Source organism: Ciconia boyciana, chromosome 7 (genome assembly GCF_034638445.1).
Source record: "Ciconia boyciana chromosome 7, ASM3463844v1, whole genome shotgun sequence".
Lineage (NCBI taxonomy): Eukaryota > Metazoa > Chordata > Aves > Ciconiiformes > Ciconiidae > Ciconia > Ciconia boyciana.
Window position 1 is genome coordinate 16,083,080 of NC_132940.1, and position 15,869 is coordinate 16,098,948.

Consider the following 15,869-nt stretch of genomic DNA (forward strand, 5'->3'; position numbering starts at 1 on the left):
TTCTTATCCACTTCTGCATTTGATTAAGCTACACTGACTTATTCAACAACTCTGCCAGGGTGGATACTGTACCAGAGATGGGAACATCCTTACAGAGGACATTAAGAAACTTCTATGGCCACTTGCAACAAAAATGAGGTTATTATATTAAAAGCATTTTTATTCTAGCTAGTTTGTACCACTCTAATTGTGCTCAAGATTGTCAGGGTTTTTTGCAGCTATTTACTGCACTGCAGCTATTAAGCTTTCTTGAAGGTTGAATGTGATGGGAACTAGGTGGACAGTGCATAAAACCATACTGCCTTGCCCTGTGTTTTTTTGCGGGATGCAGGATCAATATCAAGATTTGTTGTAAACCAGAACTCAATGGGATGTAAAGAATAAGGCATTTGTCCTTCATACTTATCTTGGCCATGGTATTTCATGCTCCCTGTTTCTTTAAAGCTAAGCTCACTAGGCTTCTGTCCATCATTCTTTGTTTCATGGTGATCATGTCCCTATTTATTCTTTTCAATAAAGAGTACAGGATTTTGTTTTCCAGTGCATTCACATAAAGCAAAGGTCTTGTCAATATTAATCTAAATATTAGTCTACTAGGATTAAGTTTAAAAACCGAAGATCTTTATATGGCCAGCCATCCCATAATCTCTTATGTACACCCTTGTCTTTTCCATCTGCCTTTGAGGGATCGGAAACATTATCATAAGTCTTAAATATTCATGTGCAACATCTGAAAATTTGACCCTGTAAGGAATTTAGGCATCTAGAAGTTAGCATATATCTTTCAGATACCTGATTCCTAAAGTAGAATCCAGATACCTCCATCTCAAATTCCATCCTTTTCTACATTGTGGCCTCCAGAAAGGTATCTGTCTACTTCAGATCTATACCTGCCCTTCAAAAACTGTCAGCTATATATACATATTTTTAATGTGGTGATCATCTTTTGTATGATGATCTTGTTACCAACGTAGTTAGCAGCCTAACTCCCACCAAATTGATGGATGCAGTTCCTTCATGAAATGTAAGGGGCTCAAATAGAAATCCTTTGTTTCCCCAAGAGAGTTCACAAACCCTCTGAATGCTGAGCTACTCCAAGAGATCAGCATACCCCATCTCTCCAGTAGAATGAGGATCCAGAAATAAAGAGAGCATGTCAGGCAATCTGATCCTGCAGCCTAATGCCTCAAGCAGTTAACAGGTTCTTTATAAAGAATAGTATTATAAAGAACTAAAGCCTTGATAGTAAAGCAAAATAATAAGCAAAATTTACAAATAATGAATAAATGATCACTACTCTAAAACTCTTGGTTTGGCTTTGGATTACTCCAACAAAATCAGTTCATTATTTCAGTGAACTCAAAATAATGTAAAACCACCTTCAGTGGAAGCATAAGTCTTATATTTAGAAGTACTTAGGTTTCCACCCCCTAGCTTCATTTGTTATCAAGAGATTTTCTTGGATACCAAAGTTCCAAGTAAAGAGTTCAATGAAATTAAAAGAAAACCAGTTCAAATAAGAAAACATGTATCAACAAAACCTGAATTTCTTTCTCTTAAACTAAGCCATCATTATCTGTCATGAGCATAATAGAAGAGTTGTTAAAACAAGACAACTGGTTTGGGTTTTTTATTTAGGTATTATTTGTTATTACGATTATAAATGGTATTACTTCCCTTTTAAACCAAACAAAAAACAAAGCTCCCTTGCCACACCTTGCCCCAGTTCTGATACCGGGATGAGGTGTTGACTTGTTTCAGGAAGGCTGTTTTCTCTTTGTCTTTGAAAGATGCACATTTGCATGTTTTTATAAAATTGTCTCTCTGAAGTAAATCCCACCAATTCCATTATCTAGAATAATGAATGGTTGAGATACATAAAATGGTAGGAGGAAAAGAAGGAAAAAAAAAAAGTACTACAGGTATCTAATTAACACCTTCTGGATGGGATTGGATATCTTATAACCAGCTTTAGCGCCTCTACACCATTCTCCCTAGCACTTACTTTTCCAGTAATGCAGTACAAAGACACCTCTGCTAGTTTCTAGCCAGTTCACATCTAGTTTATATTTGTATTGTCAAGCGGGCAAAAGGATCAGTTGGGTTTTTTTGTTGTGGTTTTTGCTTGTTTGTTTTTTTAAACACCTACTTACTTAACTGTTGGAAAAAAGTATGCATTAAGGCCCTCATCACCACTCTTAAGGAACCACTTCCAGTGCATCAAATTGTAAGCATGCATTTTGGTCAAATTTGATCATTTTACTACAAATTACTACAACCATATGGTCATTAGAAGCTTTTGTACTTAAGAAAAGTTAATACTTCCAAGAGTATCTTGTCTCCATAAACTTCTCACTGTGATGCCATCCTTTACAAACTATATGTACTATCCAGCAAATGACTGAAGAGACTTCTGAGTTTTGGTTCAGTATTGTTTTTTGTTATGTTTTTAAATTTTTAAAGATTGTTACTATTAAATTAGATTTTGAAAGATTATGTTGCTTTAGAGATCTATGTTAACCTTAAAGTGAATAAAGGTCAAAATAAAAAATGAAGCTTAGTCCCTTGGTGAGTATGAGCCAGAATTGTGTTTTTCAGGTTAATCCTTGCCATTGATTTTTTAAAAATTTCTTTTTCTTAAGTAAAATACCAAAGTTCTATCTAACCTGTTTTATGGTAGTCATGTATTGTGTTGGTCAATTTTTTCTTCTACGTTACAGCAATATTTTTCTCATTCCAAGAGATGTTGCAGCACACTGTTAATCAAGATCAGGAAGCATCAGTGTATTTCCAGACCAGTTAAAGCTAGATTATAATTGGAATGAAAGGCAATTTGATATCTGAGATCCTACAATATCAAAGGACAGAGAGGTAGAAAAACCTCCCAAATGGTGACCTCCAGCCCATTAGAAGAAAAGTGACAGATATCCTTACTAACCCCTTGCATAGAAAGAAAGACGCAAGATCATTCCCGAGAAAGTAGGCAAGAGATGAAGATAAGAGTGTTCAGACTACCTGGCATCCATTATCACTGTAAGAAATGCTAGCATTAAACTGCAGCTGTGACAAATACCCAAGAAGACTTATTATTTTCGTTCATATTATTTAGTATGTGGTATTATTTATCAATGAATCTTGAAAATGGTGGGGGCATTACCATTTTCCTGGGTATTTACAGAAAGATGTGTGAAGGCAAAGGATAAAAAGCAATACGGAGAACAATCGGCAAACCAGCACAGTGACTACTCTCAGTACACAACCCTATCCACTGTGCCATACTGGCGTAGGGAAGGAAAAAAGTGTAGGGAGTACGCACAACCATCTTTTCTACTCTTGACATTATTCAGTCAGCACTAGACAGAGGTAATAAAGTGACTATACGATGTACTGAGGGCTTATCTGGCTCACTGGCGAGGCTGCCAGCATAGTGCTTTTGCCCTGAAGGGGCTGAAAATATTTGACATCAACAACTTGATCTACTGGGATTGTGACAGCAGGTCTGTATCTTTTTAGTGCAGCGTGTCAAACTGAAGAAAATAGGGAAAGCAACATGGGACAAATGTTTTGACCTTACAGCGCTGTGCTGTGGTGATGAGATACTACAAGTGTTATCATTTTCACCGCTAACGCTTGCCAGGAGCAATACCTTCTGCTGTACTTATGACTGGTCTTGTTTATGTACATGTTCTGTTATACATTGGCAGAGGAATTCATTAATATTAACAGTTTGATTCTAAAAATTCTGTCTATTCCATTCAGAATGTACAAATCATTTAATCAATAGAAATAACTTTCTCAGATCAGATAAAGGATATGTAAACTTAAAGAATTTTTTTTTTAGATAGTCAAAAGTCATTCTGAAAGGACCTTGAGATATAATAATTGCCAAGGAAAAAATAACTCCAGTGCATTGTTCGCAAATGAAAATCACAACACAGTTTCCTTAACAATACGCAACTCCGAACTATCTGATAGTACATGTCTTCAAGGGTCAGATAGAAGGTTCATATTTTTTAAGTGATTCTCCTTGTTCTTGTATCATTTGTAATGATACAGGCCTGCTGTACAGTGAAATACAAAGTTAGTGAAATAGTGTATGTGACTAATACAGAGGCTTCTTTCCCCTTCTTGCGCGCCGCCCCCCTGCCCCACCCAGGCCATTTTTTTTCCTATTCTTCCAGAATAGAGGAAGTAAAAATCCTGCATATACAATCATTGAATAGTTTGGGTTGGAAGGGACCTTTAAAGGTCATCTAGTCCAACCCACCCAGCAATGAACAGGGACATCTTCAACTAGATCAGGTTGCTCAGAGCCCTGTCCAACCTGACCATGAATATTTCCGGGGATGGGCATCTATCACCTCTCTGGGCAACCTGTTCCAGTGTTTCACCACCCTCATCATAAAAAATTTCTTCTTTACATCTAGTCTAAATCTACCTATCTGTCATATATCTATCATATCTATCTATAATCTACTTATCTATCATATATCTATCATATCTATCTTCATCGCAATTTCCAGTTCAGCAAATTAAATGAACAAGAAAGAAAAGTTGTATTAGATCTATAAGGCATTAATTAAATCCAGGAGGTATGTGACTACAGGCTCCTTCAGACTCTTGCAGTGAAAATGTTCTGAACAGAATTAAGATCACATTTTTAGTTTATATTGTAATGCCTTTGTTAATGTCTAGGCATATCAATACCGTCAACAATAAGAAAGGGGATTTTATGAATCTCACTAAGTGTCTAAAAGCTTTTTAACTAGGATTAACATACAAAGATATTATAATACACATCATAGTAATTGGAGTACACAGTTAAAAAAATAACAACACTAAGCTGTTCTAAATACTTACTTGTATGTATGGCGTAAGTGTCTTAGTGTCACAATTGTACCATGGCATAGACAATCTTTAAAAAAAAAAAAAAGTATTTTAGGAATTTTGGGACAGAATAGTTGTTTTCTTGTACCTTCTGATGAAATATGTTATTTTCAAAACTCTTCCTATATAAAATGTTATTCTATTATGTGACTAGATCACCATAATTAATGTGATAAGTTCAGAAACCTGAATCTGCTAATGGAAGAAGAAGAGTGTGTGACATTAACATATCTTTTGGAGAATGATATTGAAAGAGCAGCATTCACAGAAGAGCAGAACTGTTGAATATTAATAAAAATATGGTGCTCAGTTTTCTAGATACATATACTGAGGTGGTTCTACTGTTAATTTCAGTGTGAAATAATTTGTTAATCATGAGCATACAGCCAAACACTCAGTACTACCAACAGAGTCTGCAAGTGACAGGAATTTATTTTTAATTTTGGGGTTTTTCTGCCTAAATTAATCATGAGAGCACTCAATACATCATTTGTGGTTTTCTAGCTTACAAGCTGTCATACAGTTTGTCACATATCAGAAACACCACAATGTAACTTAAGCAATGAGTCACATGTCATCATTAGCATCCAATGCTAAAAACCCACAAAACGAAAATTATTCACCCATATCATTAAGTACTTTCTTTGGAAGTACTAAAGGAAGTACTTCCTTGGGGAACAAAGACTTGAAGGCCAAGTTCAGCAGCATCTCTCTCAAATAAGAATTGGGAATTAGATCCTGTATTTGCAACTAATTCAACCTCTTGTAATGCAGAAGAATTTTATCGCACTCTCTAACAGTGAAACAATGCATTTTAGTAATTTTGCTTTCTATCATAGTGAATAGTTGTATGTCCCGATAATGTGAAATACAATTTTTCTTCCCTAAGAAGAAAGAGCTATTCTTGCTATTTACCATGGTTTTAGGTTGACATATTTTGTTTACATGTTGCTTCTCCCCATCTGAGTTTTCACACTGATGGTCCTTTGAGGAAGTTAAGTACCCCAAAGCACTACCTCTTTCAGTGTTTTGTTGAATTTGAATTAAGATTCCCTGTAGTAAGTTGCAAAATTGTTCAAAATTGACTCTAGGCATCCTAAGAACCCTAAAGCTTCTAAGGGACTTGTTTAAAACTAAAAACTGAATATCTCCTGAAGGAAAACTACATGTCAGATTTATATTATAATGTGTTATTGTGCTTTTTGTTCTAATTGGGTTTGAAGCCAAAATGCTGTTGTTTTGCAAATATTCCTGAAGTATTATTCTGTTATTATTATTTCCACATAGAAAACCAAACAAACAAACCAAGCATAACAAATAATAGCACCAGAACAATAGCAATTCTGGCAAATTTTCCATCCATTATACATATTATTTAATTATACAGTTTTATGTCGTGTATGAATAAGAAGTTTTAATATTTATGGTGAAGCATAGTGACAGGTTACATTTTATACAAATGAAGTAAAATTACTTTAACTGAGTGTCTAAGAGGACAATACGTTATTTTGAAAATTTTAGCTTGGCCTCAAGAATTAGGTAAGGAATATGAAAAAGTAAATCATATCTGCCAATAAAGGATATATAATCATCAGCAAATTTATACCACTACTTTGCACTTCAGCAATACTAAAATATTCTTATTTAATGTTAATCAAAACAGTGAAAGCAGCCAAGATATGAGAAGCCTAAATGCACTGTTTCTTTAACCATAGAAATTTCTTGAGAACTGATACTTCCTTTGTGGATACTTAAATCTTCTTCAATACAGACTAGAGTTGAATTAATTTTTTTCTCTGTATGGCACCTAAATTTATATTCGATTCACATATAAATGTAGAGTTATTCATTCAGGGTTAGATTTTTTGACGTAACAGAGTATGAGGCTGCTGCATATTCTAAATAGAACCACAATATGAGTAATAAAAGTATTGTGTAACAGATTTTTGTAATAATAGAAACTCTTTCACCTTTGAGATTTAATCTTTTGAGACAGAAAGATGACCTAGCAATTACTTTATATTACTTTATAACTTTGTTAAAACTTTTCCCTTTAAAAATCATGTCTGGTTACCGTTTATCATATACTCTATGTACATCTATATATGTAAATGAAACTCAGACAGGTAATGGCAACTACCCCAAACCAACAAAAAAAACAAAAAACACACCAAACAAACCCACAACAATCCTCCATCTTTAGAGTAACACTATCATACTTAAAAAGTGTCTCTGACCTTCTGTGTTGTAAAAGTTACTAAAGCAATAGCTTGTCAGAATGACACACACATTAGATATACCTAATAGTTCAATAGGTTTTCTGGAGATAAAAAAAGGAGGCTCTGTTCTTGTTTATCTTAATGAAGCAGAGTGTCCCAGGATTCCTTCATAGCTTTCATAATCTAGATTTGGCCCTTAGCTTTGTTTTAATATAACCAGTGCAAATTGATGGATCCACTTTCATAATTAAATTTCTCCTCCACTGATTTAGTTTCAAATCAACTTTTTTTTATTTTCTAGTGCCCCAGTCCACTCTACACAACTAAATCAAGCAAGAGTAAACTAATCCAACTTAACATCATATTCATAAAGTTATTTATTTCATAGCTGTAGTTGGTACTTGATACGATATCAAATATTTCCTCTAAAGTTTGTTTCTTGAAAGTTCAAAATTTAACAAATCATATTTAAATACAGGAACAGCTCCTTTCAGACTGAAGGACTAAGGCAATGCTCACTCAGCTGCTGTGAGAAACTGAGAGTTAATGACTTGGATTCTCAAGATGGTCCAGCCTTCTAGGCTAAGATAGCTAGCTATGACACCAAGGCTGTATATACATCTGTGAAACAAAACAGTATACGGAGCTTCAGTTGAACACTCCTTACCTTCTACTAAGAAAGTCCTCCTGCTGAGTGAAACATGGTTCACACCAGATCCAGCTCCTTCACTCAAATGGTATCTGAGATTTGGGTATCCTCAACAAGTCTGAAATGGTGCCAGTACAGGCATAGTGAGACTATGCCATGCTTCATTACTTTGAGATATATCATAACACGCAGACATTAAATATACAAACAAGCAGAAAATCACTGCACTCAAAATTCCAATGTTGAAACTATTCAGATTCTTGAAACAAACATTTAAATTGTAGTTTACTGAACTGATTAAAATTCTGTTCTCTCAATGTCTACATGTTTCTGCACTACAGGAAACAGATGGCCTTTGACATCAACCAACCTTTGGAAAGAAAAAGGGAGTTCAAATACAAGTCAAGTCAATGTGCATTTCAGGTTGCCTGTTTACACATAAATCCTTTACAAACGTACATCTCAACCCAGTTGGGATATTCCTTGTAAATCCTTTACAAGCTTACATCTCAACCCAGAAGGAATAGCTACTCTATATTCACTTGCATTTTAATTCTCAGTAGGAAAATAACAGAAGAAGGTCAAGCACCAGTTATACCAAAACAGTAATGTACTTCAACTGTATAGAAAAGTCTACATTAGAGGAGACCAATTTTGGTGCGGCCATCCATACCAGTTACTTCACAGTACAGTTAAAGAATCCATGGAACAGGTAATTGAAAACATTTGTAATCTAAGTTATATCTTATAGGAACAGCATTTCAACTCATTGCATAGTGGCTAGCATAGATCCTGAAGATGCTTATTCCGTAGGCTACCAGTATTTATCACCCAGTTAATATAACTCAGGATACTCTCATTTTCATTTTAACATTGGGCAGACTTCATTAGGTACAGAAAAATGTTTAAACTATAACATTTGTTCATATTATAGTAACCATATACAGTAGTGGGCAGATTGTATGGCATGAAGGTACCAGTATAAAAAGTCTACAAGCAAGCCAACATGCTTCATGCATTAATCAATTATCAGTAGGTTATACAGTCCATTGACAATTACATCTGTGATCAACTGACAGAATTTCCATGTTTTCCATGTATCCAGGTATTTATTTTGAAAATGCAAAATCACTAACATATATTAGAAACACAAGATGGGTTTGAATGCATTTAAATGAGTATGTGTTAGTAACAGAAACAGGGTTTAACAAAATTATACATATACATATATAAATACAGAGATAAAGACACTTTTATCTAATTTGGCACCTTCTATAAAGTGCTTGTCATTTCATTTAATTACCACAAAACTTATCTTTCCTTGTCACCTTACACGCAGTTAGAATAAAGCATGATTTCTTATCATGCTTCTTTTAATTAAAAGTACAAAAGGACTTTTCTCATCTAGAAGCTAAGCACAATAGGAAGAAGGAAGTTTACATGCTTCCGATTTCAAGCAAGGATCAAGACATTGTTCCTTAGTGTGACTCATAACCAGGAATTCATATCTAGATTCCTGTTAGGTTGCACGTCTGACTCATGTCCTCTCACAAGGTGTGGTGCAGAAGCTATTCTGAAAGTTGTAAGACAATAATTTTCAAACATACCAAGGAGACTCATAAAAATGAACCATTTCAATCTCCTGGAAATGACTAATGAGAACTATTTCAGCCATTACTTGGAAATATTTACTCTCCAAGGCAGAAGGCCATAATTACCAAAGTTTTAATGATAGAAATACTGGGTAGGTACACTTCCCAAACATTTTGGGCCAATCCATATTATGTGGCATAAAGACAAGACAAGCTGCCACTGCAACCTATATATATATATGTATTTAATATATTTCAATTAACTTAAAAATCACTTTCAATTTCTAAGAAAGACCAAACTACTTTTTTTTTTTTCTTTTTAATATTCTTCATTAAGGCAAACACAAAACTTATTCTGGAAGCTAGAATAGAAACCAAACTAATGCATAAAGGGAACTAGAGAGATTTTCCCTTTACAGCCTGCCTGTGAATACTTTTGACATATAAGAGATAGAGCTCCACAGACATGTCTCCTTTCCATCCCCTGAAGACTGCATCTACCACTTCTTGTCATGCTTTCTTGCCTCTATATGTATGTGCCCTTGTGCAGGACAGGTTGTCCTGGCATTTCAGTCAAATCCATGCTTGGGAACCCCTTCTTCCTTTTCCCACACCTCATTCATTGTTACTTGTTTCAAGTAGGCAGGTAAAGCAGTAATTTTGGTGTCACAGGCTACCTGTCTGATATAAAAACTATTTCTCAGTGGAACTCAAAATGAGAAATGGGCTTGAAATCCTACACAGCAATCAGGCTTCCACTGTGCTATGTGCTGGAAACTCCTGGAAATGAAAAAGATACTCTGCCCTAAAGAGCATATAGCCTTCTAGCACACAGATACAGCAAAGACATAGAAAGGAAAAAAGTCTAACAGCAATACAAGAGGGAGAGTAGCATGGGGCAGGCTAAACCCTCGGATGGGTGTTTTATCCATAAAAAAGTCTGAATTATACTTTCTAGCTACTCTTTATAGTCCTCTGGAAATCTTCCTTTCTCTTCCCTTCTATATTAAGTGAATATTTGTTCTGGGGGGCCTACCACAAGAATCAAAACAGGGAACAAACTAAAGAAAGAGCAATTATTATGTAGGGAGCAACAGATCTACATCTATATAAAACTTGTAGAAATAGTCCTACTGCTTGTCATTTTGCTATGCTCAGAAGGTTTCTCTGGGAAACAGAACACACACCTCTCATAGCTTTAACCCCATCTTTAATTCTCCCCATGAATAGCCACTTCATAATGAAAGTTCAGTTCTGTAAATTACAATCTGGTGTACTTTCTTTGCCATTAATAGCAGTTTCACTTGATAAGGACCTGAAGATATCCCAGATACCTGAAGTATCCCAGACTGAGTGAAAAAATTCCCTCCAATACACAGCAAAAAAAAGTGATTGAATACAGTTAAACAAAACTGTCTTGTAGGAAGTCTGCCTACTTTCAACAAGGTTATATAAGGCTGTGCTTGATTTTCATTACCACAATGTAATCTGACAAAATGAAATTTTTCTTATGAAATTTAACCTTTGGTTCCTAAGTAGCCGATGATGCAAGACATAAATTTCAAATCAAGTCATACCAGAAGAGAAAGTAAAATATTTATGATAATATTTTAACTGTGCTTATGATATGACCAATCATTTTAGCCATCCTTTTGCAAATAGGATTTCTCTTCTAGAGATTCCCCAGAGAAACAGCTTTTCCTGATCAGAGGCTAATTTTTATCATCTCTCCCTGCATTCGGGTAAATAGGTATCTGGACCATGAACTTCTTTGTGCTTTGTGGTAGTTTGCATTCAAAGGTCAAACCAATTGATTAAAATGGTAACTAGCAAGTCCATATAATGTGGTTACACGGTGGCCCAATAGTCTCCATGTGCACCTCATTAGGTCTAATTGCACTGAAGTGAACTGTAATTCATTGTTAATCTAAAACAGCTGAGAGGATGGAGTTCTTCACACAAAGTGCAGTCAGGTAAGTAATTTCAAGCATGCTTTGTGTCCTTGCAAATTACAGCAGAGTTAAGAGAAAGCTTGCATATTACTGACAAAATGAAAAGACTAGTAATCAGTAGATCAGGCTGGAGAGACAAAGGCTTAATACCTAAGTGCAATACAATTTTTGTTAGCAAAAATTTCAAGGATGTACATGCATTAGACATCCATAGGTTTGACAGAATACTATTCAACTCATTCCTTATCAGTTCTAGGTCTCACCCCAGACCCTTGTCTTCATACTACTGAAAAAAACAAATACTCCTGCATAGAGAATATGCAGAAATAGTGTGAACTTCTGCTTAAAACTCCCCTGTGTGTTGTACAATGGCAACTTTATTGCCAACTATCTGGGAAGTTTTATGTTCCTGAAGACAGTTTTCTCCAGATTAGGGGAAACAAAAAAATAAAAATCAAATCAAATCAAACCTGTCAGCCTGACCTCAGTATCGGGGAAAATTATGGAGTGGTTCATCTTGAGTGCACTCAACAAGCATGTGCAGGCCAAACAGGGAATCAAGCCCAGCCAGCGTGGGTTCATGAAAGGCAGGTCCTGCTTAACCAGCCTGATCTCCTTCTATGACCAGGTGACCCACCTAGTGGATGAGGGAAAGGCTGTAGATGTTATCTACCTGGACTTTAGTAAAGCCTTTGACACCGTCTCCCACAGCATTCTCCTAGAGAAGCTGGCGGCTCATGGCTTAGATGGGCATACTCGTCGCTGGGTAAAAAACTGGCTGGATGGCCAAGTCCAGAGAGTTGTGGTGAACGGAATGAAATCCAGTTGGTGGCCGGTCACAAGCAGTGTTCCTCAGTGCTCAGTTTTGGGGCCAGTCTTGTTTAATATCTTTATCAATGATCTCGGTGAGGGGATTGAGTGTGCCCTCAATAAGTTTGTAGATGACACCAAATTGGCCAGGAGTGCTGATCTGCTTGAGGGGAGGAAAGCTCTACAGAGGGATCTGGACAGGCTGGACTGATGGGCTGAGGTCAATTGTATGAGGTTTAAGAAGGCCAAGTGTCAGGTCCTGCACTTGGCTCACAACAACCCCATGCAACGCTACAGGCTTGGGGAAGAGTGGCTGGAAAGCTGCCCAGCGGAAAAGGACCTGGGGGTGCTGGTTGACAGCTGGCTGAACATGAGCTGGCAGTGTGCCCAGGTGGCCAAGAAAGCCAAGAGAACTCTGGCTTGTATCAGGAATAGTGTAGCCAGCAGGAGTAGGGAAGTGATCGTGCCCCTGTACTCGGCACTGGTGAGGCCGCACCTCGAATACCGTGTTCAGTTTTGGGCCCCTCACTACAAGAGAGACATTGAGGTGCTGGAGCGTGTCCAGAGAAGTGCAACGAAGCTCATGAAGGGTCTGGAGAACAAGTCTTATGAGGAGTGGCTGAAGGAACTGGGGTTGTTTCGTCTGGAGAAGCAGAGTCTGAGGGGAGACCTTATCGCTCTCTACAACTACCTGAAAGGAGGTTGTAGTGAGGTGGGTGTTGGTCTCTTTTCCCAAGTAACTAGCGATAGGACAAGAGGAAATGGCCTCAAGTTGTGTCAGGAGAGGTTTAGGTAGGATATTAGGAAAAATTTTTTTACTGAAAGGGTGGTCAAGCATTGGAACAGGCTGCCCAGAGAGGTGGTGGAGTCACCATCCCTGGAGGAGTTTAAAAAATGTGTAGATGTGACACTTGAGGACATGGTTTAGTAGGCATGGAGGTGTTGGCTTGATGGTTGGACTAGATGATCCTAGAGGTCTTTTCCAACCTTAGTGATTCTATGATTCTATGAAACCAGTAGGCAACTTCTGAAAAACGAACTGGAAGAGAAGTATAGTAAGTTGAAGGCTAAACCCAAAATCTGGCTTTTGCAGCAGCATAAGATTGTTACAGTATTCACCTTTTGGTTTGGCTTGCAGGGCAGAATCCATTCTTGAAGGGTACAACGCAAGGTGTAGTGACAGTGAGGCACCTCAGGGAGGGATCCACTTTGGCTGGCATGGAAGAGACAGCTAAAGGGAACACCTACAAAACTTCACACAATACTGTGATATGTTTCAGATGAGGCCTTACAAATTACGTAACTTTATGCCAGGTGAATCTCATAACCTAAGCTCTTCCTGTTTCTGACCTCTTAAGCCCAACTTTGCATCTCCAACACAAGCAGAACAACTTAAAAAAATAATGAAGATTCATTCAAAAAGTCAAATGCCATCACATATGCCAATTTTGTGCAAGACTGATAAGCTTAACCATATAAAAATTTTAACCAGTCTGGCTGAATATTCATAACTTAGTTCCTAACTGTATTACTTATTAAAACAGCTCTTTATTTAACCACATTGTGAGACCCCAAATCATGGAGTGGGACTCTGCTGTGCTAGGTAGCAAGAGTCACTTCCCATGGGACTGCAACAGTCACTTCCCAAGGACTGCAAAACAAAACTTCACACTGGAGAGAACAGAGAGATGTAAGCAGAGACAGGTGCACAAGGAAACCAGGAAAGTAAGAAATGCAGCATCCACAAAACATCCCCAGCCTGACATTTCTTTCATAGGCATTATAACAAGAGAGAGTTTTAAGGACTTGAATTTAATTAGATCATCTTTTAAATATTTATGGCAAGTTTCAAGTACCTGGTCAACACAGAAGAAAGCACAAAAGTGCTTGTTTGAAAATCTAACAAATGGGCAACAAGTGTATAATGGAAGGTAGGAGCTGACACCTCAACAGAAGACCATAATGTACTCGTGTGTGATACAATAGAGATACAGGCTTTGCGCAGCATTTGCTTGGACATGATGAACTTGTCAAGGCCAGAAAAGAGACTGTTATGGCAACTGAGATACAAGATGTTAAGAGCCTGGACAACAGTTTTAAATGTTTTCCTACCCATCCAAACAGTCATCTGAGAGATGTTACTCAAAAAGGAACTACAAGAATAAGATGAAACTTAGCTAGGAAGAGGTCTGAGGTGATCATGATGGATCGGGGCCTCCATGAAAGGCAAGGTGGCAGAAAACGGAAGCTAAGAAGGCGGCCTCAGGCAGGGGAAAAATGTCTGATAAAGGGCTCTCATTTAGTCATGTACAGCTGGATCATTCAATTCCATTGATTTAGAGGTGATGATAATCACAAACAAAGATTTTATTATGAAAAGACAGAAAGAAGTCCAGAGGTGACATCTTTGTTTAGATCCAAGACTCAATAGTTTGGAGATGGCAGCTGAAACAAAGTTTGTAGACAAGATTATTGTGCTTTTTCAATTAATAATTTAAAAATATATACTACTTAGGAGATGGCCTGCACACTTATTATTCTGTTAAGGCAGAAGGTAGAGAATACTTTTTCTTGCTTTCGCCATTGCTTAGAAGTTTTCCTAAAATCAGGGGAGCAAAAGATAATGCTACGCAAGATATATCCATGAGCCTGCAACTATACGTATGTTAATTATTACAATACAGTGTAAAAATAGAAGCTGACCATATGTAACATCCATGCATTTACTAGGCAGACTGGTAGATAATTAAGTTTATAAGTGCTCACTCTCAAGCCATGGGAAAATATTTCAATTTACTATATGCCAAAAAAAGTTATTTTGTGCTTTACTTATTATTTATGATGATGAGATTTATTTGGAACTATTGGTAAGACCTTCTTAATCACTTACGGTGGGATATTTCTTATGAGGAATAGAGATGTAAGGCTCTGCATGAAGCTCCACAGGCAACAGAACTGGTACTAAAAGTACACCTGATGATAACTTTCTCAGCTTCATTCAATTGTACAACTCTAAAAAAGAGAGTTAACTTGCAGACTTCATTTGATCCAGGATGCAACACTCCTCCGTCCATGTTTCTTTGCTTCAATCACATGTCATGAAATGTCCAAAATGTTTTTCTCACTGCTTTCAATCAAAGTCAGCATAACAGTCTCACCTAATTTCTGATGAGATTGTTTACCCTGGAGATCATCTGTGATGACCTGTAAAGAGAATAAGGAAGAGGTGAATGGAATTCATCTCATTAATAGTGGAAGAAAAAAAAATATCAGTGTTACCAAAGCACTAACTGCAATTGTCTGATGGAGGAAAGAGATCCCTCCCTGCAGACCTCCTAAAGTGCTTTGATCCACTCTGCTTCGACTGACCATCTTCACTCATTTTTAACCTAAGAGGAGGCCCTCAGTTTATGTTTATCGGAGAAACAACACTCTTATACACTGAAACGAGCACTGACCCTGAAGAGTGGCAGTTGCTAATGGTGGGAAGTTAGTGGTTAGCATTACTTTCTGAACCTACTGCTCCTTTAACTCTTATTTAAATTAGTGTCAGTTGCATTACTTCAGGAACAAACAGAGAGAAGAAATTTGGTATCTTGTAGAATATGCACCCAACTGACTAAAATTGCCATCTATCTGTGTAAGTATGCTGCTACCACTGTTGTTGCATCATAGTATAGCTTCCCTTTAATTTTCCCTGTTCTGATCTTTTAGGTACAGATGCTTTAGTTGTTAAATGTCCCTGAAGACATTAAGTAGC

General features: G+C 37.0%; 1 long non-coding RNA gene across 1 annotated transcript in view; it reads right to left on the reverse strand.

Annotated features, from left to right (window-relative positions):
• LOC140654766 (uncharacterized) overlaps window positions 1-15,306 on the reverse strand; it is a 29,607-nt gene extending 14,301 nt beyond the window's left edge. The window contains exons 1-3 of the long non-coding RNA XR_012043519.1: window positions 15,000-15,306; window positions 7,774-7,873; window positions 4,861-4,915 (exon numbers count right to left, since the gene is read on the reverse strand). This is a non-coding gene — a long non-coding RNA (uncharacterized lncRNA). The remainder of the gene's footprint in view (window positions 1-4,860; window positions 4,916-7,773; window positions 7,874-14,999) is intronic.
• Between the last annotated feature and the right edge of the window lie 563 nt (window positions 15,307-15,869).